General features: G+C 49.7%; 1 pseudogene; it reads left to right on the top strand.

The window, feature by feature from the left end:
* Positions 1-6352: 6352 nt before the first annotated feature.
* On the top strand, positions 6353-21708 carry LOC141223139 (uncharacterized; annotated as a pseudogene).
* The last annotated feature ends 336 nt before the right edge of the window (positions 21709-22044 follow it).

The raw sequence follows: 22044 nt of genomic DNA, 5'->3' as shown, positions 1-22044 counted from the left end.
TGTGCCCCATCTCCACACTGTACTCCCTCCATATTGTACCTACACAATGTCCCTCCGCATACACTGCCTCCCATACTGTGCCCCCTCTCCACACTGTACTCCCTCCATACTGTGCCTACACAATGTCCCTCCGTATACACTGCCTCCCATACTGTGCCCCATCTCCACACTGTGCTCCCTCCATACTGTGCCTACACAATGTCCCTCCGTATACACTGCCTCCCATACTGTGCCCCATCTCCACACTGTACTCCCTCCATACTGTGCCTACACAATGTCCCTCCGTATACACTGCCTCCCATACTGTGCCCCATCTCCACACTGTACTCCCTCCATATTGTACCTACACAATGTCCCTCCGCATACACTGCCTCCCATACTGTGCCCCCTCTCCACACTGTACTCCCTCCATACTGTGCCTACACAATGTCCCTCCGTATACACTGCCTCCCATACTGTGCCCCATCTCCACACTGTACTCCCTCCATACTGTGCCTACACAATGTCCCTCCATATACACTGCCTCCCATACTGTGCCCCATCTCCACACTGTACTCCCTCCATACTGTGTCTACACAATGTCCCTCCGTATACACCGCCTCCCATACTGTGCCCCATCTCCACACTGTACTCCCTCCATACTGTGCCTACACAATGTCCCTCCATATACACTGCCTCCCATACTGTGCCCCATCTCCACACTGTACTCCCTCCATACTGTGCCTACACAATGTCCCTCCGTATACACTGCCTCCCATACTGTGCCCCATCTCCACACTGTACTCCCTCCATACTGTGCCTACACAATGTCCCTCCATATACACTGCCTCCCATACTGTGCCCCATCTCCACACTGTACCCCCTCCATACTGTGCCTACACAATGTCCCTCCGTATACACTGCCTCCCATACTGTGCCCCATCTCCACACTGTACTCCCTCCATACTGTGCCTACACAATGTCCCTCCGTATACACTGCCTCCCATACTGTGCCCCATCTCCACACTGTACTCCCTCCATATTGTACCTACACAATGTCCCTCCGCATACACTGCCTCCCATACTGTGCCCCCTCTCCACACTGTACTCCCTCCATACTGTGCCTACACAATGTCCCTCCGTATACACTGCCTCCCATACTGTGCCCCATCTCCACACTGTACTCCCTCCATACTGTGCCTACACAATGTCCCTCCATATACACTGCCTCCCATACTGTGCCCCATCTCCACACTGTACTCCCTCCATACTGTGCCTACACAATGTCCCTCCGTATACAGTGCCTCCCATACTGTGCCCCATCTCCACACTGTACTCCCTCCATACTGTGCCTACACAATGTCCCTCCGTATACAGTGCCTCCCATACTGTGCCCCATCTCCACACTGTACTCCCTCCATACTGTGCCTACACAATGTCCCTTCGTATACACTGCCTCCCATACTGTGCCCCATCTCCACACTGTACTCCCTCCATACTGTGCCTACACAATGTCCCATCGTATACACTGCCTCCCATACTGTGCCCCATCTCCACACTGTACTCCCTCCATACTGTGCCTACACAATGTCATTCCGTATACGCTGCCTCCCATACTGTGCCCCATCTCCACACTGTACTCCCTCCATACTGTGCCTACACAGTGTCCCTCCGTATACACTGCCTCCCATACTGTGCCCCATCTCCACACTGTACTCCCTCCATACTGTGCCTACACAGTGTCCCTCCGTATACACTGCCTCCCATACTGTGCCCCATCTCCACACTGTACTCCCTCCATACTGTGCCTACACAATGTCCCATCGTATACACTGCCTCCCATACTGTGCCCTTACTGAACCTTCAGCTCCACTAAGGAGCACTTATTTTCCCCTACTTTGTGGCGCTCTATCACACAGCCAGCACCCCATGTACCTCCCAAATACAGCCAGCACCCCATGTACCCCCCATATACAGCCAGCACCCCATGTACCTCCCAAATACAGCCAGCACCCCATGTACCCCCCATATACAGCCAGCACCCCATGTACCTCCCAGATACAGTCAACACCCCGTGTACCTCCCATATACAGCCAGCACCCCATGTACCTCCCAAATACAGCCAGCACCCCATGTACCCCCCAAATACAGCCTGCACCCCATGTACCTCCCAAATACAGCCAGCACCCCATGTACCTCCCAAATACAGCCAACACCCCATGTACCCCCTATACAGCCTGCACCCCATGTACCTCCCAAATACAGCCAGCACCCCATGTACCTCCCAAATACCGCCAACACCCCATGTACCTCCCAAATACAGCCAACACCCCATGTACCTCCCAAATACAGCCAGCACCCCACGTACCTCCCAAATACAGCCAGCACCCCACGTACCTCCCAAATACAGCCAGCACCCCACGTACCCCCCAAATACAGCCAGCACCCCGTGTACCTCCCAAATACAGCCAACACCCCATGTACCTCCCAAATACAGCCAGTACCCCATGTACCTCCCAAATACAGCCAGCACCCCATGTACCCCGCATACAGCCAGCACCCCATGTACCTCCCAAATACAGCCAGCACCCCATGTACCTCCCAAATACAGCCAGCACCCCGTGTACCTCCCAAATACAGCCAGCACCCCATGTATCTCCCATATACAGCCAGCATCCCATGTACCTCCCAAATACAGCCAGCACCCCATGTACCTCCCATATACAGCCAGCGCCCCATGTACCTCCCAAATACAGCCAGCGCCCCGTGTACCTCCCAAATACAGCCAGCACCCCGTGTACCTCCCATATACAGCCAGCATCCCATGTACCTCCCAAATACAGCCAACACCCCATGTACCTCCCAAATACAGCCAGCACCCCATGTACCTCCCATATACAGCCAGCACCCCATGTACCTCCCATATACAGCCAGCACCCATGTACCTCCCATATACAGCCAGCACCCCATGTACCTCCCAAATACAGCCAGCACCCCATGTACCTCCCAAATACAGCCAGCACCCCATGTACCTCCCAAATACAGCCAGCACCCCATGTACCTCCCAAATACAGCCAGCACCCCGTGTACCTCCCAAATACAGCCAGCACCCCGTGTACCTCCCAAATACAGCCAGCACCCCGTGTACCTCCCAAATACAGCCAGCACCCCGTGTACCTCCCATATACAGCCAGCACCCCATGTACCTCCCAAATACAGCCAGCACCCCATGTACCTCCCAAATACAGCCAGCACTCCATGTACCTCCCAAATACAGCCAGCACCCCATGTACCTCCCAAATACAGCCAGCACCCCATGTACCTCCCAAATACAGCCAGCACCCCATGTACCTCCCAAATACAGCCAGCACCCCATGTACCTCCCAAATACAGCCAGCACCCCATGTACCTCCCAAATACAGCCAGCACCCCGTGTACCTCCCAAATACAGCCAGCACCCCGTGTACCTCCCAAATACAGCCAGCACCCCGTGTACCTCCCAAATACAGCCAGCACCCCGTGTACCTCCCAAATACAGCCAGCACCCCATGTACTTCCCAAATACAGCCAGCACCCCATGTACCTCCCAAATACAGCCAGCACCCCATGTACTTCCCAAATACAGCCAGCACCCCATGTACCTCCCAAATACAGCCAGCACCCCATGTACCTCCCAAATACAGCCAGCACCCCATGTACCTCCCAAATACAGCCAGCACCCCATGTACCTCCCAAATACAGCCAGCACCCCATGTACCTCCCAAATACAGCCAGCACCCCATGTACCTCCCATATACAGCCAGCACCCCATGTACTATCCAAATACAGCCAGCACCCCATGTACCTCCCAAATACAGCCAACACCCCATGTACCTCCCAAATACAGCCAGCACCCCATGTACCTCCCAAATACAGCCAGCACCCCCATATCTCTCCCACATGCCGCCATTACTGCCCGTGTGCACAGCCCCTTATACAGCCGCACAGTATGTCCTCCAGAGAGATAGATAGAGTGAGCAATCGCCTTAGAAGCCCCCTGATTAGTGCCGGCCCCCTGTATGACGCCCTCTCAGTATAACCAGTATGGAGCGGCTGTAGGACTCGTCCTTATAGACCGCGCTGTGTGCACAGGAGCCTCAGAGCAGGAACTCCATCTCCTCACCTCTGCAGTGACACCGAGGAGGGGGCGGAGCTCTGAGGAGGGGGAGGAGCTCTGAGGAGGGGGCGGAGCTCTGAGGAGGGGGCGGAGCTCTGCAGAGGGGGCGGAGCTCTAATGAGGGAGAAGGAGGAGCTCTGAGGAGGGGCGTGGGCGGAGCTCTGAGGAGGGGCGTGGGCGGAGCTGTGAGGAGGGGGCGTGGGCGGAGCTGTGAGGAGGGGGCGTGGGCGGAGCTGTGAGGAGGGGGCGTGGGCGGAGCCCTGAGGAGGTGGCGTGGGCGGAGCTCTGAGGAGGTGGCGTGGGTGGAGCTCTGAGGATGGATGTGGGCGGAGCTCTGAGGAGGGGGCGTGGGCGGAGCTCTGAGGAGGGGGCGTGGGCGGAACTCTTAAAAGGGGCGTGGGCGGAGCTCTGAGGAGGGGCGTAGGCGGAGCCCTGAGGAGGGGGCGTAGGCGGAGCTCTGATGAGGGGCGTGGTCTGAGCGCTGAGGAGGGGTGTCTTGTTCGTGGCCCGGGGCCCCACATGCTGAGGGCTCAGTGCTGGAGTCCCCGCCCTGTACACAGACAGCAGCCTCCGCTGTGACTCCATCCATCACCACTGGGGCTGACACCAGAGAGCAACAGAGCGCAACACAGACCTACACCGAGCGGGAGGAGCTGCGGTGACGTCATCACATCACATGGCCTTCACTTCTCTCCTGAGCCCCGCCCACTGATCACATGTCAGTGACGTCACCACAGGTCCTTCACCACTTCTCTCCTGAGCTCCGCCCCCTGATCACATGGCGGTGACGTCACCACAGGTCCTCCCGCTGTCAGTGCAGCAGCTCCGTCCTGGCTGTGCGCAGCTCTTGCTCTCTGGTATCAGCCAGCAGCAGGTTTCCGCTTCCCGCCATTCCGGTGAGATTACAGGGAGGGTTTGTGGTGAATCTGTGAGAGGAGAGTGTGGGGTGAGATCAGAGCTGTTCCTGTGGAGGCTCCTGCTCCATGTGACTGCGGCTCCTCAGTGTTGTATGGGGGATGTGCAGCGGCTCCTCCTCACCTCACCGCCCCCGCTGGAGGTGGAGTTACCACGGTGACCGCCCCCCCGCTGGAGGTGGAGTTACCACGGTGACCGTCCCCCCGCTGGAGGTGGAGTTACCACGGTGACCGCCCCCACTGGAGGTGGAGTTACCACGGTGACCGCCCCCCCGCTGGAGGTGGAGTTACCACGGTGACCGCCCCCCGCTGGAGGTGGAGTTACCACGGTGACCGCCCCCCGCTGGAGGTGGAGTTACCACGGTGACCGCCCCCGCTGGAGGTGGAGTTACCACGGTGACCGCCCCCCGCTGGAGGTGGAGTTACCACGGTGACCGCCCCCCGCTGGAGGTGGAGTTACCACGGTGACTGACCCCTGCTGGAGGTGTAGTTACCACGGTGACCGTCCTCCACTGGCGGTGTAGTTACCACGGTGACCTTCCTCCGCTGGCGGTGTAGTTACCACGGTGACCGTCCTCCGCTGGAGGTGTAGTTACCACTGTGACCTTCCTCCGCTGGAGGTGTAGTTACCACGGTGACCGTCCCCCGCTGGAGGTGGAGTAACCACGGTGACCGCCCCCACTGGAGGTGGAGTAACCACGGTGACCGTCCTCTGCTGGCAGTGTAGTTACCACGGTGACCGTCCCCCCGCTGGAGGTGTAGTTACCACGGTGACCGTCCCCCGCTGGAGGTGGAGTTACCACGGTGACCGTCCCCCGCTGGAGGTGTAGTTACCACGGTGACCGTCCGCTGGAGGTGTAGTTACCACTGTGACCGTCCCCTGTTGGCGGTGTAGTTACCATGGTGACAGTCCTCTGCTGGTGGTGTAGTTTCCACGGTGACCGTCCTCTGCTGGAGGTTTAGTTACCACGGTGACCGTCCTCTGCTGGAGGTTTAGTTACCACGGTGACCGTCCTCCCTTGGAGGTTTAGTTACCACGGTGACCGTCCTCCCCTGGAGGTTTAGTTCCCACGATGGCTGTCCTCCCCTGGAGGGTTAGATACCACGGTGACCGTCCTCCCCTGGAGGGTTAGATACCACGGTGACCGTCCTCCCCTGGAGGTTTAGATACCACGGTGACCGTCCTCCCCTGGAGGTTTAGTTACCACGGTGACCGTCCCCCGCTGGAGGTGTAGTTACCACAGTGACCATCCTCCGCTGGAGGTGTAGTTACTACGGTGACCGACCTCCTACGAGGCTGATAATGAGCGGTCAGGTCGGTGGAGGAGGCCTCGGTGGAGTTTGTGGCTTTTCCTCCAGATTCTTCCTGATAAATGTCGGATATTTGGAGCAGAATTCAGTGATTGTCGTTATATCGTCCCCTGTGATCTCCATCTTCTCCTTTATCATGAAGACGCCGGCAGGACGAGATCCCTCCAGCTGATCCAGTGCTCATCCCTCCTTCTCCTGAATGACCCCCCGAGGATGGACGAGGATGAGACCACCAGAAGATTATTACACTTCACCCTGGAGATCGTCTCCCTGCTGAGCGGAGAGGTAACTCCTCTACATTTCTATCAGCTTTATTGTGTTATGTAACAAGTCCGACATCAGGAAGAGGAAATCCAGAAGAGGAAGAGAAGGATTCTTTACTGTAAGAGCAGTGATTGTGTGCAGCTCTCTGCCAGGAGGAGTTGTCATGGGGATTCCCTATAAGAGCTGTAGAGGGGCCTGGATGTCTGTCCTGAGTGTAATAATATTCCAGGTTATGGCCCCAGATTACTGGAGACGGTTATTGATCCCGGGATTTCTACTGATTGTCAGATCTGGAGTCGGGAAGGAATTCTTCTCCCTAAGTGTCTCTCTCCATACACAGGATTACACAATAGTGAGGAAGACACCGGGGGAGGGTGTGACTCCCATCATCCATCTCCAGGAGTCAGGAGGGCGGAGCCCGGGCCCCATCACAGAGCCTCCCCCGCACCCCCCGATACATGAGATGAAGAAGAAGATCCTAGAGCTCAGCAACAAGATGACTGAGCTGCTGAGCGGAGAGGTGACTGCTGGGACATTATACAGGACAGCACTGGAGGATTCTGGGTGATGAGCAGAGAGGTGACTGCTGGGACATTATACAGGACAGCACTGGAGGATTCTGGGTGATGAGCAGAGACGTGACTGCAGGGACATTATACAGGACAGCACTGGAGGATTCTGGGTGATGACCGGAGAGGTGACTGCTGGGATATTATACAGGACAGCACTGGAGGATTCTGGGTGATGAGCGGAGAGGTGACTGCTGGAACATTATACAGGACAGCACTGGAGGATTCTGGGTGATGACCGGAGAGATGACTGCTGGGATATTATACAGGACAGCATTGGAGGATTCTGGGTGATAACCGGAGAGGTGACTGCTGGGATATTATACAACATAGCACTGGAGGATTCTGGGTGATGACCGGAGAGGTGACTGCTGGAACATTATACAGGACAGCACTGGAGGATTCTGGGTGATGACCGGAGAGGTGACTGCTGGGATATTATACAGGACAGCACTGGAGGATTCTGGGTGATGACCGAAGAGGTGACTGCTAGGACATTATACAGGACAGCACTGGAGGATTCTGGGTGATGACCGAAGAGGTGACAGCTAGGACATTACACAGGACAGCACTGGAGGATTCTTGGTGATGACCGGAGAGGTGACTGCTGGGATATTATACAGGACAGCACTGGAGGATTCTGGGTGATGACCGGAGAGGTGACTGCTGAGACATTATACAGGAGAGCACTGGAGGATTCTGGGTGATGACCGGAGAGGTGACTACTGGGACATTATACAGGACAGCACTGGAGGATTCTGGGTGATGTCCGGAGAGGTGACTGCTGGGACATTATACAGGATAGCACTGGAGGATTCTGGGTGATGAGTGGAGAGGTGACTGCTGGGATATTATACAGGACAGCACTGGAGGATTCTGGGTGATGACCGGAGAGCTGACTGCTGGGACATTATTCAGGACAGCACTGGAGGATTCTGGGTGATGACCGGAGAGGTGACTGCTGGGACATTATTCAGGACAGCACTGGAGGATTCTGGGTGATGACCAGAGAGGTGACTGCTGGGACATTATTCAGGACTGCACTGGAGGATTCTGGGTGATGAGCGGAGAGGTGACTGCTGGGACATTATACAGGATGGCACTGGAGGATTCTGGGTGATGACTGGAGATGTGACTGCTGGGACATTATACAGGACAGCACTGAAGGATTCTGGGTGATGAGCGGAGAGGTGACTGCTGGGACATTATACAGGACGGCACTGGAGGATTCTAGTTGATGAGCGGAGGTGTGACTGCTAGGACATTATACAGGACGGCACTGGAGGATTCTGGGTGATGACTGGAGAGGTGACTGCTGGGACATTATACAGGACAGCACTGGAGGATTCTGGGTGATGAGCGGAGAGGTGACTGCTGGGACATTATACAGGACGGCACTGGAGGATTCTGGGTGATGACTGGAGAGGTGACTGCTGGGACATTATACAGGACAGCACTGAAGGATTCTGGGTGATGAGCGGAGAGGTGACTGCTGGGACATTATACAGGACAGCACTGGAGGATTCTGGGTGATGACCGGAGAGGTGGCTGCTGGGACATTATACAGGACAGCACTGGAGGATTCTGGGTGATGACTGGAGAGGTGACTGCTGGGACATTATACAGGACAGCACTGGAGGATTCTGGGTGATGAGCGGAGAGGTGACTGCTGGGACATTATACAGGACAGCACTGGAGGATTCTGGGTGGTGACCGGAGATCTGACTGCTGGGACATTATACAGGACGGCACTGGAGGATTCTGGGTAATGGCGGTGTCGTTGTTGTCAGGTTCCTATAAGGTGTCAGGACGTCGCTGTCTATCTCTCCATGGAGGAGTGGGAGTATCTAGAAGGACACCAGGATCGGTACCAGGAGGTGATGATGGAGGAGCTCCGGCCTCTGACATCACCAGGTGAGAGGAGACTCTTGTTGGCTCCGGTGGATGTGATGACGTCTCTCGGCCTCGTCCTATAGTAGATGAGTTTTCTCCAGACTTGCTCTGGTTTTCTCTACATTTTCTCACAGCTTTCATTCCCTGATTATTCTCTTCTGATCTGTGAGTCGCGGTTTCTCCGCTGTCGTCTTCATCAGTCTTGAGTCTTCGTCCTCGGCGGCTTCTTTCAGAATCTTTCACCTTCCTTAGAGCATCGGTCACATTTTGTCTGCAGATGTCCCAGCGCTTCTGTCCGTTCTCTCCTGTGAGATCTTTCGGTACCTGAGTCTGTCGTGGATTGTTACTCAGCAGAGTCGGGGTTAATTTACTGATGATTTCCCCCCTAATCCGCTGTCGCTCGTCCGTCCCTCAGAATCGGTTCAGGCTCAATGTCGTCATCAGTCGTGGTCGGGCGTCCTTCTCCTCCCTCTTGGCTGACACTTGTGTGACCTTCCTTGGTTTCCTCCGTTCATTCTTCTTCTTTGTGACAAATCACTTTCTCCGTACTGAGCACAAAGTCCTGGATAAATATCGGCATCGGACCGTCCCTCAGACCCCGAAACACGAGTCCTGAGATAAAGATGGAGCGTGGTGGAGCCGATCACCCACCAGAGCCTGACATGGAGGCTCCAGCAGTTCTCCAGCCCCCGTGTCTATTCACCACTCGCTCTGCAGGAGGAGAAGCACAGAACTTTCCGTATTGGAGGAGAAGGTCGGATCACCGCGCACTCCTCTCTATAGGGGTAATGTGTCTCCTGGAGGAGAGCGGCGATTCTGAGTACGGAGAGTTATAGGCCGTGCAATGCCCCATGGGAAATAAGATATGCAGAGAACGGGGTCTCTAGCGCCACCTACAGGAGGCAGCAATCATAGGAGTCAATAGCATTGTTTCAACCCCATCCTGTTGGGGAAAATTTCCATTTTTTTCATTTTTTTTTCCTCTTCTTCCATAAGCCAGAACATTTTTATTTTCTATCCACAGATGTTTGGGGTTTTGTGTTTTTTTCGCAGGACACATTGTGCATTTTACCATATAATGTGCTGAAATCAGGAAAAAAAAAATCCAGCTGCGGTGAGACAGTTAGTGAAAAAAAAAAAAAAACGCAATTCCACATTTATATTTTGTTTTTTGTTTCTCTGCATTTATTGGGCGGTAAGAACGACCTTGTGACGATTTTCCAGGTCAGAACAGGTACAGCGATTCCAAACTTGTTTTTTTGTTTTTTGAATATATTTTTTGGGTTAAACAGATTCTGTGGCATCGGACCAGACAATCTCTCCTTGGCTCCCCGTGTGCATCAGTAAGCGCCCATGACCCCGGTGCCGGCTCTCTAGTTGTCCTTTCTACACATTGATAGGTACTAACCGCTGCGTACCGGGTGCTCCCCACAACACCGTCCTTCTGGTTTCTGTGACTTCATCCGTCAGCCGTACATGTGCCCTTTTTTCCTCCTTCAGAGACAACCGCAGAACTTTTCAGCACTTGCTGCCTATTTTAGTATTTATATCGAGGCGGATGTGGAGATTTATGTCTATTTAAAAAGGACTAAAAACGCATTAACTCGTATCTTTTTGGCTCTCAAAATACAATCCCTGGTAAATGGTCACCGTCCTTCCCTCAATCTCCATACAGTAAATTAGGAGAGAAGAAACCGATAGATGGAAATGTGGAGCTTTCTCCAGCTCCTCTGTGGTTCCGTCCCTGGTGGAGACGAGACTTGGAGAAGTTGTGTTTTTTAGTACGGCTTCTCCATCTGACTGACGAGGGTCTTCTCTGTCCCTCTCCTCAGGGTCCTCATCCTCCGAGAGCATTAGGCTTTGGCCTCGCTGATTATCACTTCATACTTGAGGCCACAATGTGCTGGGACCTCTGTACCGGGGGTGAGGACCACAACAATGTAATTTATTCCCTGATGCATAAACCTAGAATTACTGGTTCTGAGAGACGAGTCTCATATATAGACAGATACACGGCAGGTCATGTATTCAGTCTCTGTGTCTCCACAGATGGATCCAGGAGGAGAAATCCACCAGAGAGATGTCCCCGTCCTCTGTATCCCCAGGACTGTCCAGAGGAGAATCACAGCATCCCGGAGGATCATCAGGTAGATGACACTGAAGTCCCCACAACATCTGACCATGAAGTGATGGGACCTGAGCCCATCTTACATTTTTATTTTTAGGGTGAAGATCTGATTGATAATAAGATTGAGGTTATCGATGAAGAAGAAGAGATGATGGATTCATGGACCAATCAGCAGGGTGAGAAGGGGAGACTGTCATATCTGTTCTCTGGTCACCTACTACTACTCCCGTCATCTCATCACATGACACAATCTATTCCATCACTGAATTCATCATCTTTCCGCCATCCCATTCACCCCCCCCCCCCCAACTGACCTATCTATCAATGTCAATGGCTGTCCACTCTCCCCAGTCCCCTAAGCTCGCTGCCTTGGAGTAACCCTGGACTCTGATCTCTCCTTCAAACCACATATCCAAGCCCTTTCCACTTCCTGCCGACTCCAACTCAAGAATATCTCCTGGATCCGCACATTCCTCAACCATGAATCTGCAAAAACACTAGTGCACGCTCTCATCATCTCCCGCCTCGACTACTGCAACCTCTTGCTCTGTGGCCTTCCCTCTAACACTCTCGCACCCCTCCAATCTATCCTAAACTCTGCTGCCCGACTAATTCACCTGCCCCCCCGCTATTCCCCGGCCTCTCCTCTCTGTCAATCTCTTCACTGGCTCCCCATTGCTCAGAGACTCCAGTTCAAAACCCTAACCATGACATACAAAGCCATCCACAACCTGTCTCCTCCATATATCTCTGACCTAGTCTCCCGTTACATACCCGCACGCAACCTCCGATCCTCACAAGATCTCCTTCTCTACTCCCCTCTTATCTCTTCCTCCCACAATCGCATACAAGATTTCTCCCGTGCATCCCCCCCTACTCTGGAACTCTCTACCCCAACACATCAGACTCTTGTCGACCATGGAAACCTTCAAAAGGAGCCTGAAGACCCACCTCTTCCAACAAGCCTACAACCTGCAGTAACCACCACTCCACAAATAGCGCTGCATGACCAGCTCTACCCTCACCTACTGTATCCTCACCCATCCCTTGTAGATTGTGAGCCCTCGCGGGCAGGGTCCTCGCTCCTCCTGTACCAGTCGCTGTCACATTGTGTTCAAGATTATTGTACTTGTTTTTGCTATGTATACCCCATTTCACATGTAAAGCGCCATGGAATAAATGGCGCTATAATAATAATAATAATAATCACTGTGTGTTTCCTACAGATGGACTCATGAAAAGAAATCCACCAGAGAGATGTCCCCGTCCTCTATATTCCCAGGACTGTCCAGAGGAGAATCACAACATCCCGGAGAGTCATCAGGTAGACGGTGCTGAGCCCTGTACCGGATCTGTATATGGGGGACATTTCTGGTACTGAGGTCATAGATGTCACAGATTTTGGTGGTTTCTTGTATTGTGCTGATTGTTACATCTGATATATCAGGAGGAAGATCCGACTAAGAATAAAGTGAAGAATGAAACAGAAAAAGAAGCGATGACGAGGAGGGATCAGCTGTGTGTGAGTGACGGGAAGGAGGAGATTCCGGTAGATGTTTCCACAGGTATGTAATAATGACCGGCGTGTGATGATGATGACTGGCGTATGACGATGATGATTGGCATGTGACTATGATTAGCGGCGTGTGATGATGATGATGTCCGGCGTGTGATGATGATGATGACCGGTGTGTGATATCGTGTGGAGTCTCCGGTGCAGTGAAGCTTTATCCTCTGTCCACATCACAACAGAAGAGTCCGGTGATGACGCGGCTGCTCCTGTAGAGTCCGGATGCGCACAGATGACTAACGGGGCCGCCTCCACACCTGTTTTTGATGATTTAGGAATCAAATTCTTAATTTTCCTAATTATGTGACTTCTAATATTACTTCCATATTTTTATTACACAAGTCCCGTGCTGCCATATAAATGACTGAGCTTGTGATCCAGACAGAACCTTTGGCAGAAGATTCCCTGTAATGAGGCAGATGGAGGCATTGTGGACCCTGTCTGACCTGGATTTGGCATTCTCCGTCTTTTCAGTGTGCGTAAAAGAGCCGTTAGCACAGTTTTGTGCATCTCTGAAAAGATGGACACAGCTGAACAGAGGCCTGACGGTGTCCAGAGTAACTCTGCTGCCACATTATAGTGAATGGATCCCTTGGGGGTGTCATCTGAATCACGTATTTTGTAGATTTAGATGGAAACCTTGATGTAAGTGCTCAGCGTAGAGCGCAGGATAAATGTGATCTAAAATGTTTTGTACCCCAGAATGCCACCAATAAAAGCTTCTACTCAACCCACGAAAAACAAGTCCCCACTCTGGTTCATCATATTAACAAAAACATAAGGTGTCCACATTATGTGACGTGGCTCCCACCTAATGAAATCCAGCAAGATCTGCTCATCTAAATATCCTCTCTTCCTGTGTCCCACAGTATGCTTAAACCACAAGTTAGCGTCCACATGTTTGGCATTATTGTAGCAAGGAGAGCCCACTTAATTTACAGGGTGCGTGTCTCCAGAAGCACAAGCTGAGCATAATGTACTAGGCACTGCAATATACCGGGCGCTACTGTGTACTGGGCACTACATCGTATGGGCGCTGTGACGATACAGCTTAAAATTTTAATTAGCCAGATGATTAGATTTGTTAAGTCACAGTGGCTCAGTGGTTAGCACTGCAGCCTTGCAGCGCTGGGGCCCTGGGGTCAAATCCCACCAAGGACAACATCTGCAAATAGTTTGTATGTTCTCCCCGTGTTTGCTTGGGTTTCCTATAGGTTCTCCGGTTTCCTCCCACATTCCAAAGACATCCTGATAGGGAATTTATATTATGAGCCCCAATGGGGACAGTGCCCATAATGTCTGTATATGGCGCGATATAAGTGAGTAAAATATATAAATGAATACACTATTATCTTGGTGTTGACTTGTAAATGTTTGTGTATTTATGTGCCTGGTCAATAAGAACAGACCAGTATTTGTATAACCCTGAATATTAACTTCTATTTGTTTGGAAACAAGGATGTTTACTATGCTAAAGACATGTTGCACTAAAAGGCAACTAGATGTTTATTTACAAGACCCCCCCTGTGATACCAACTATGTAAATTGATTAGCTCAAACAATGCCCTCCGTAACACCTTACCTGTGAATGTGTACTTGCACAGACAACTGTAGCTATTTTTAAGGGACATGTGCTTCTGTAGTAGTTAGTCTTGAAGCAGAGAATCAGAAAGGAGAATGAGAGACATCCTTCAGGACAGTAGATGGGTAGCATGTCAATTCCATTCAAAGAGACACAGATTTGGATTCTACATGACTCCGGCATAAGGGTATCATCCCTGAATGGAAAGATACGGATCTCTGCTCCATTGACAATCAGAGAACAAGGATACATTTGGGGAGACCAGGTTGGGATGATGAAGTCACTTGGCCCCATGGATATGTTGTTTGGAGTTGCCGGGAGGGACCCACTGGTCGCCTGGAACCCATGGAGACATTCAAAGAAGCCAGATTGGGACCCACTGGTCATCTGGCCCCATAGAAACTCTTGGAAAAGCCAGGTTGGGACCCTCAGGTCAACTGGCCTTGTACCTTGATGGACTACTAGCTTCCTAAGCTTACCGCTACCTTCTCTCTGTGGGGACCCGCCATAAGCGAGAAGCCACTGGTTGAGGTAGTTGGCCCTGGAAGTTTCCAAAGTCGCAGCTGTTCTATCCCAGGCGGGCGGAGTGGAATGGTGAGACTGTGTAATGTTGTACCATCTTAGGTATTTGCTGGGACTGTTCTGTGTGTTTATTGTCCTCTTTGTGGTTCAGTAAAGTATTGCCACGCTGTTTTACCCTCACCCTGTGTTGTCTGAGTAGCATTTCGCCCATGGAAGACCCCGGGTCTTCACAGGCACTATAATGGAATATTTGCATTTTCACTTTGCAACATCCACTGCTGCTCGTTTCTGAAAAACATTGATGGAGTCAAATCAATCACTATACCTGTAGATAAATTCTCAGATAGGTGTAATTTCCAAAACGGGATCACTTGAGGGGGGATTCTGCTCTTCTGCACTTAGGGGCTCCTTATATGGAGTCCGCAAACTATTCTAAAAAAATTTGTTCTCCAAGAGTCAAGTAGCGCTCGCTATATGCTGCCCCACGCTGCATATCTGACCGTCTTTTCCAAACTGTATCTATCTGTCTCCCGGTATGTTCCCTGCATCCAATATCTGCTGTGTATCCACTGATCCCTGCTAATTTCATTCTATCTGTCCTTGGTATGTTTGATCCCATCTGCACGTTCATCACCTCAATCCTTTGATCCCAAAACACACTGGTCCTTGACTGTCTATTTCCTGAATACATTTAGCCTCTGTGTCCTAATTACTCCCCCTTCCACCCATGCTTTTGTGAGCAGTCTTCCTGCGGCTCCTGCACACCTGAGCCATCTCATGTGCTGTTCAGAGCTCCATAAATCAAGTGAGCCAAGTCTGGCACAGACGAGTCTGGTTTCTAAAGGGTCGCTTTTTAAGGGTCTAAAAATGAAATATGCCAGAAATGGGACAGAAGTGACCAGAATGTACGAATAACTATTTACTAATTGTACTTAGATTCTCTTTCTCATTCACACTTAACATTCATTATACTAACATACACCCTTACTGTTTTTGCCCCACTAATCCTAACTGTGCTTCGCTATCCCCAAACCCCAGCACCCTCTAACCAAATCATCATCTCTCCTTCCCTCTTACCTCCCCACCTGACCTCATCTACAGACCTGCTCCTCAACCTCAGGTCTATCCTACCAAAACATAACACAAGCCGGACACTCTCCTTCTCCCACCTGCTCTCCCTCTCTCTACTTCTCCTCACTGCTGGCGACATATCTCCCAATCCTGGACCCCCACAGCTTGTACCTTCGACCAATTCCCCCACCTATCGCTTCAAACCAACTGCAAACTACCACAACCTCTTTTATGTAAAACCCGTGCCCATGATGCCCACCCCCCTGCTCCCTCTCTCTGTAGCACCCTGGAATGCCCGCTCTGTCTGCAACAAGCTCCATTTTGTCCACGACCTCTTTACCTTTCGCAGTCTCCTTCCTGGGCATCACAGAGACATGGCTGACACCTTCCGACACTGCCTCCTCTGCTGCGCTGTGTTACGGTGGCTTGCACTTCACCCGCACTCCTCTCCCTGGTGACAGACATGGTGGAGGAGTGGGTCTTCTCCTTTCTAACAACTGCACCTTTGGCCCTATTCCCCCTCTACCCGACACCTTCCGACACTGCCTCCCCTGCTGCGCTGTGTTACGATGGCTTGCACTTCACCCGCACTCCTCGCCCTGGTGACAGACATGGTGGAGGAGTGGGTCTTCTCCTTTATAACATCTGCACCTTTGGCCCTACTCCCCCTCTACCCTCCCTTATTCTCCCTTCTTTTGAAGTCCACTCTGTCCTCATCTACTCTCCCTCCAACCTCCAAGTGGCTGTCATATATCGACCGCTAGGCTCGGTCACTGCCTTTATTGACCAATTCGCCACCTGTCTTCTTTACTTTCTCTCTGCTGACATTCACACAATCATCATGGGCGATTTCAACATCCCCACTGACACATGCCAGTCAACAGCACCCAAACTCCTGTCACTTACTTCATCCTTTGGACTTACTCAGTGGTCCTCCTCAGCCACCCACACAGACGGACACACCCTAGACCTCATCTTCATCCGACTCTGCTCCCTATCTAACCTCACAACCTCCCCCCTTCCCCTATCTGACCATCATCTACTCACTTTCTCATCCCTGTCCTCGTCACCTGTCACCCATGTCCAGCAACTAGCACACCCCCTTAGAAACCTTGTACATCTAGACACTCACAAACTCTCTGACTCTATTCTACCACTGACATCCATATCTTCACTCCACAACACAAACAGCGCCACTGCTTTCTACAATGCCACTCTCGCATCAGCTATTGACTCGGTTGCCTCTTATGCATGGCAAAGCACGACGAGTCAATAGGCAAACCTGGCATAAAAACCTCACTAAACAGCGTAGCAACACTCGCATTCAAATCAGCACTCACCTCTGCTAAACAGGCCTACTTCACAACCCTCATATTTTCCCTGTCCTACAACCCCAAATAGTTATTCAACACTTTTAACTCTCTCCTCTGCCCTCCACTTCCCCCTCCGACCTCTGTCATCTCTGCTGAGGAGTTTGCCACACACTTCAAAAACAAGATTGACCAAACAGGGCAAGTCTTTACTGCCCAACCACCACAATCCCTTTGTTTTCCACACCATTGCTCTTCCCCCATAACCTCCCTTCCCAACATCACGGAAAGAGACCTTACTCGTCTCCTCTCCAAATCACACCTCACCACTTGTGCACTCGACCCCATCCCTAACCCATCTCTTCAACCTATCACTAACTTCAATTACCTTCCCCGCTGCCTTCAAACATGCCACAATCACACCCATCCTCAAAAAGCCATCCCTCGACCCAACTGCCTTGTCCAGCTATAGCCCCATTTCGCTCCTCCCATTTGCCTCCAAACTTCTTGAGCAACATGTTCACGCTAAACTTTGCTCCCACTTCTCATCTAATTCTCTCTTCGACAACCGACAATCCTGCTTCCGCCCCCACCATTCCACCGAAACTGCCTTTACCAAAATCACCAATGACTTACAGCCAAAGCTAACAGACAATTCTCTGTACTACTTCTTCTTAACCTGTCCTCTGCTTTCGATACAGTTGACCACTGCCTCCTACTACAGATCCTCTCTTCCTTTGGCGTCAAAGACCTTGCTCTGTCTTGGATCTCCTCATACCTTTCTAACAGCACATTTAGCGTCTCCCACTCACAAACTACATCCTCACCCCTCCCCCTCTTTTCTCAATCTATACCCTTGGCCTGGGACAGCTCATAAAATCCCATGGCTTCCAGTACCATCTGTATGCTGATGACACCCAGATCTACCTCTCTGCTGTCCAGAATCCCAGCGTGTCTATCAGCCATATCCTCCTTCTTCTCCTCTCGCTTCCTCAAGCTCAATGTGCACAAAACTGAACTCCTCATCTTTCCCCCAACTCGCATATCTTTCCCACTTGATCTTTCTATCACAATAAAGTACATCACGCATCCCCTGTACTGACAATCCGCTGCCTCGGAGTAACCCTGTCCTTCAAACCTCACATCCAAGCTCTCGCCACCTCCTGTCGCCTCCAGCTCAAAAATATTTCCAGAATTCGTCCTTTCCTCAACCCTCAATCTACTAAACTGCTTGTGCATTCCCTCATCATCTCCCGCCTCGACTACTGTAACATCCTCCTCTGTGGCCTACCTGCTAACACTCTCACACCCCTCTGGTCCATCCTTAACTCTGCTGCGCGACTGGTCCATCTCTCGCCTCGCTACTCCTCTGCTACCCCCTTTGCAAATCCCTTCACTGGCTCCCAATTGCCCAACGTATCCAGTTCAAGCTACTAACACTGACCTACAAAGCCATCCATAACCTCTCTCCTCCGTACATCTCTGAACTAATCTCCCGATACATTCACTTACGTAATCTCCGGTCCTTTCAACACCTCCTTCTCTTCTCCACACTTATTCGTTCCTCGCCAAATCGCCTCCAAGATTTCTCCTGAATATCCCCCATCCTATGGAAGTCTGTGCCTCAACACGTCTTATTATCCGCCATATTTGGATCCTTCAGACGGAACCTGAAAACCCATCTCTTCAAACAAGCTTCCAGCCTGCCATGACCTTGCTTGCTGCCACCTCAACAACACCGGAGCTATTGCAACCCCCCCAACCTACTGTCTCCTTCCCCGCTCCTGTAGAATGTAAGCCCACAAGGGCAGGGTCCTTTTCCCTCTGTACCCGTCTATCATTGTTAGTTTGTTTACTGTAAGTGATATCTGTATTTGGCATGTAACCCCTTCTCATGTACAGCACCATGGAATCAATGGCGCTATATAAATAAGTAATAATAATAACGCTCCTTCCCTCCCGAGTCTCGCCATGTGGCTAAGCAGTACTGTACAGCCACATATAGTTCAGCAGAAATTGTGTAACAAATTATGTGGTCATTTTTACCCATTTACCTTTGTGAATATGTAAAATCTGGGCCTAAAACAACATTATAGTGGTAAAAATTAATTTTTTGTCTCTTCTCCGTTCAATGGTATAACATTTTGTGCAACACATATGGCGTCAAAACGCTCACTACACCCCTAGATAATGTATTTGTGAAAATGATTAATTTGTGGCCAAAATAACGTTTTTTGGGGAAATTTTTTTCCCTTCCACATTGCTTTATTTCCTGTGAAGCCCCTAAAGGGTTAATAAACTTCTTGAATGTGGTTTTGAGGACTGTGAGGGGTGCAGTTTTTAAAATGGTGTCACTTTTGGGTATTTTCTATCACAGGACCCTCAGTCACTTTAAATGTGATGTTTTCCCTAAAAAAATATGGTTTTGTAAATTTTGTTGGAAAAAATGAGAAATTGCTGATGAACTTTTAACTCTTCTAACTTCCTAACAAGTTTCATCAATGATGCTGATGTAAAGTAGATATGTGGAAAATGTTATTTATTAACTATTTTGTGTGATATAACTCTCTGGCTTAAGGGCATAAAAATTCACAGGTTGAAAATTACAAAATACTCAAATTTTTTTTTGCTAATTTATTTTTATATTTTCATAATTAAAGGCAAATAGTAACGACCAAAATTTACCACTAACATAAAGTGCAATCTGTCACAAAAAAAACAGTCTCAGAATCAGTGGGATACGTTGAATTACCACATAAAGTGATGCTGGTCAGAATTGTAAAATGAGGCCGGGTCATTAACCCACATAACGAGCAAAGTATCTTGGTCCTTTAGGAGTTAATGTACCTTCAGCACTATTGCAGTCTTCTGAGGTTTCCTATTATGCTCTTATGCATGCTGTGGACATGATTACGGTGGCCGGAGCTCGACTGCTCCTGGATGTACGGCCGCCTTCACTTTACCCATCATTGTGTTAATGTTATGGCATGTAGTTGTCTTCCTTATTACCGGTACTTTCACTGACGAGGGTCTTCATTGTGAGATCCATAAAATACATTCTGAAATCTCTTTGGATATGATTTTTTTCTTTAACACAAATCTATGTTTCATCCTAATAGGAAATCTTTGTGAGAATAACGGTTTATCACTAAATTGTAAAAAAGAAGATATCATGAAGCACTCTAATGGAGAAAACCTCATCACCCTTCCTGTACCTCCTGGACTTCACAGCACTTCACTTTCTTATAATCCTCCTAATCATGAGGAACCCTCTCCTGAGCAATCTCACATTGTTACCACTATTCCAGGTGACACAGTGGATACAAGACTTCAGTGTGACAAGCAATTTACTAAAAGCTCAGCTCAGACACAAAGAAAACATAAAGGAGAGAAGCCATACTCCTGTTCAGAATGTGGGAAATGCTTTACAAGTAAATCAAAATATGTTATACATGAGAGAATTCACACAGGAGAAAAGCCGTTTTCATGTTCAGAATGTGGGAAGTCCTTCACAGATAAAGGGAGTCTTATAAAACATCAGAGAATTCACACAGGAGAGAAGCCGTATTCATGTTCAGAATGTGGAAAATGCTTTACAGATAAAGGGAATCTTATTACACATCAGAGAATTCATACAGGAGAGAAGACATATTCATGTTCAGAATGTGGAAAATGCTTTAAAGATAAAGGGAATCTTATTAGACATCAGAGAATTCACACAGGAGAGAAGCCGTATTCATGTTCAGAATGTGGGAGATGTTTTATAGATAATTCAGTGCTGGTTAAACATCAAAGAAGTCACACAGGAGAGAAGCCATATTCATGTTCAGAATGTGAGAAGTCCTTCAGAGATAAAGCGAGTCTTATTATACATCAGAGAATTCACACAGGAGAGAAGTCATATTCATGTTCAGAATGTGAGAAATGTTTTATAGATAATTCAGTGCTTGTTAAACATCAAAGAATTCACACAGGAGAAAAGCCGTATTCATGTTCAGAATGTGGGAAATGCTTTACAGTCAAATGGAATCTTATTATACACCAGAGAATTCACACAGGAGAGAAGCCATATTTGTGTTCAGAATGTGGGAAATGTTCTAGAAGTAAATCAGATCTTGTTAGACATCAAAAAATTCACACCAGGGAGAAACCGTTTTCTTGTTTACGATGTGGAAAAAGCTTTAGAGATGAATCAAAACTTCTTGTACATCAGAGAATTCACACAGGAGAGAAGCCGTATTCATGTTGACTTTGAGAAATGCTTTACAAAAAAAATCAAGTCTTTTGAGCCACGAGAGAAGTCACACAGGAGAGAAGCCGTATTCATGTTCAGAATGTGGGAAATCTTTTGCACATAAATCATATCTTGTAAAACATGAGTAGTCAAACAGGAAAGAAACTGTAATTATGTTCTCTGTGTTTCATCAATTTTAATAAACATTGCTCAGCATAAATGAGTACACCCCTTTTGATAAATTTTATTTAATATCTCACTGAACACAAGAACAATTTCTAAAATTTTGCCAACACTGAATTCCATAGAATTTTTTTTAGAATCAAAACATGAAAGTAAGGTTGATTAGTGATTTGGTACTCGCCCGAGCATCTCAGTGCTCGAGATGCTTGGTACTCGGTGAGCATATTTGGAATGCTCGGGCGGGAGCCTGAGTCCTCTCCCTGCATGTTTGGTGCTGTTTAGACATTTAGACAGTCAGTTAACATGCAGAGATTGCCTGCCAGCCATGGTAATGCCTCAGCCATGTTGGTTGTGGCAT

The sequence above is a fragment of the Phyllobates terribilis genome, unplaced genomic scaffold, assembly GCF_046119375.1.
Source record: "Phyllobates terribilis strain yellow unplaced genomic scaffold, ASM4611937v1 Scaffold_370__1_contigs__length_1879735, whole genome shotgun sequence".
In the NCBI taxonomy this organism is placed as follows: domain Eukaryota; kingdom Metazoa; phylum Chordata; class Amphibia; order Anura; family Dendrobatidae; genus Phyllobates; species Phyllobates terribilis.
The sequence above is the reverse complement of the archived record's forward strand: the minus strand, read 5'-3'. Positions and strand labels throughout refer to the sequence as shown.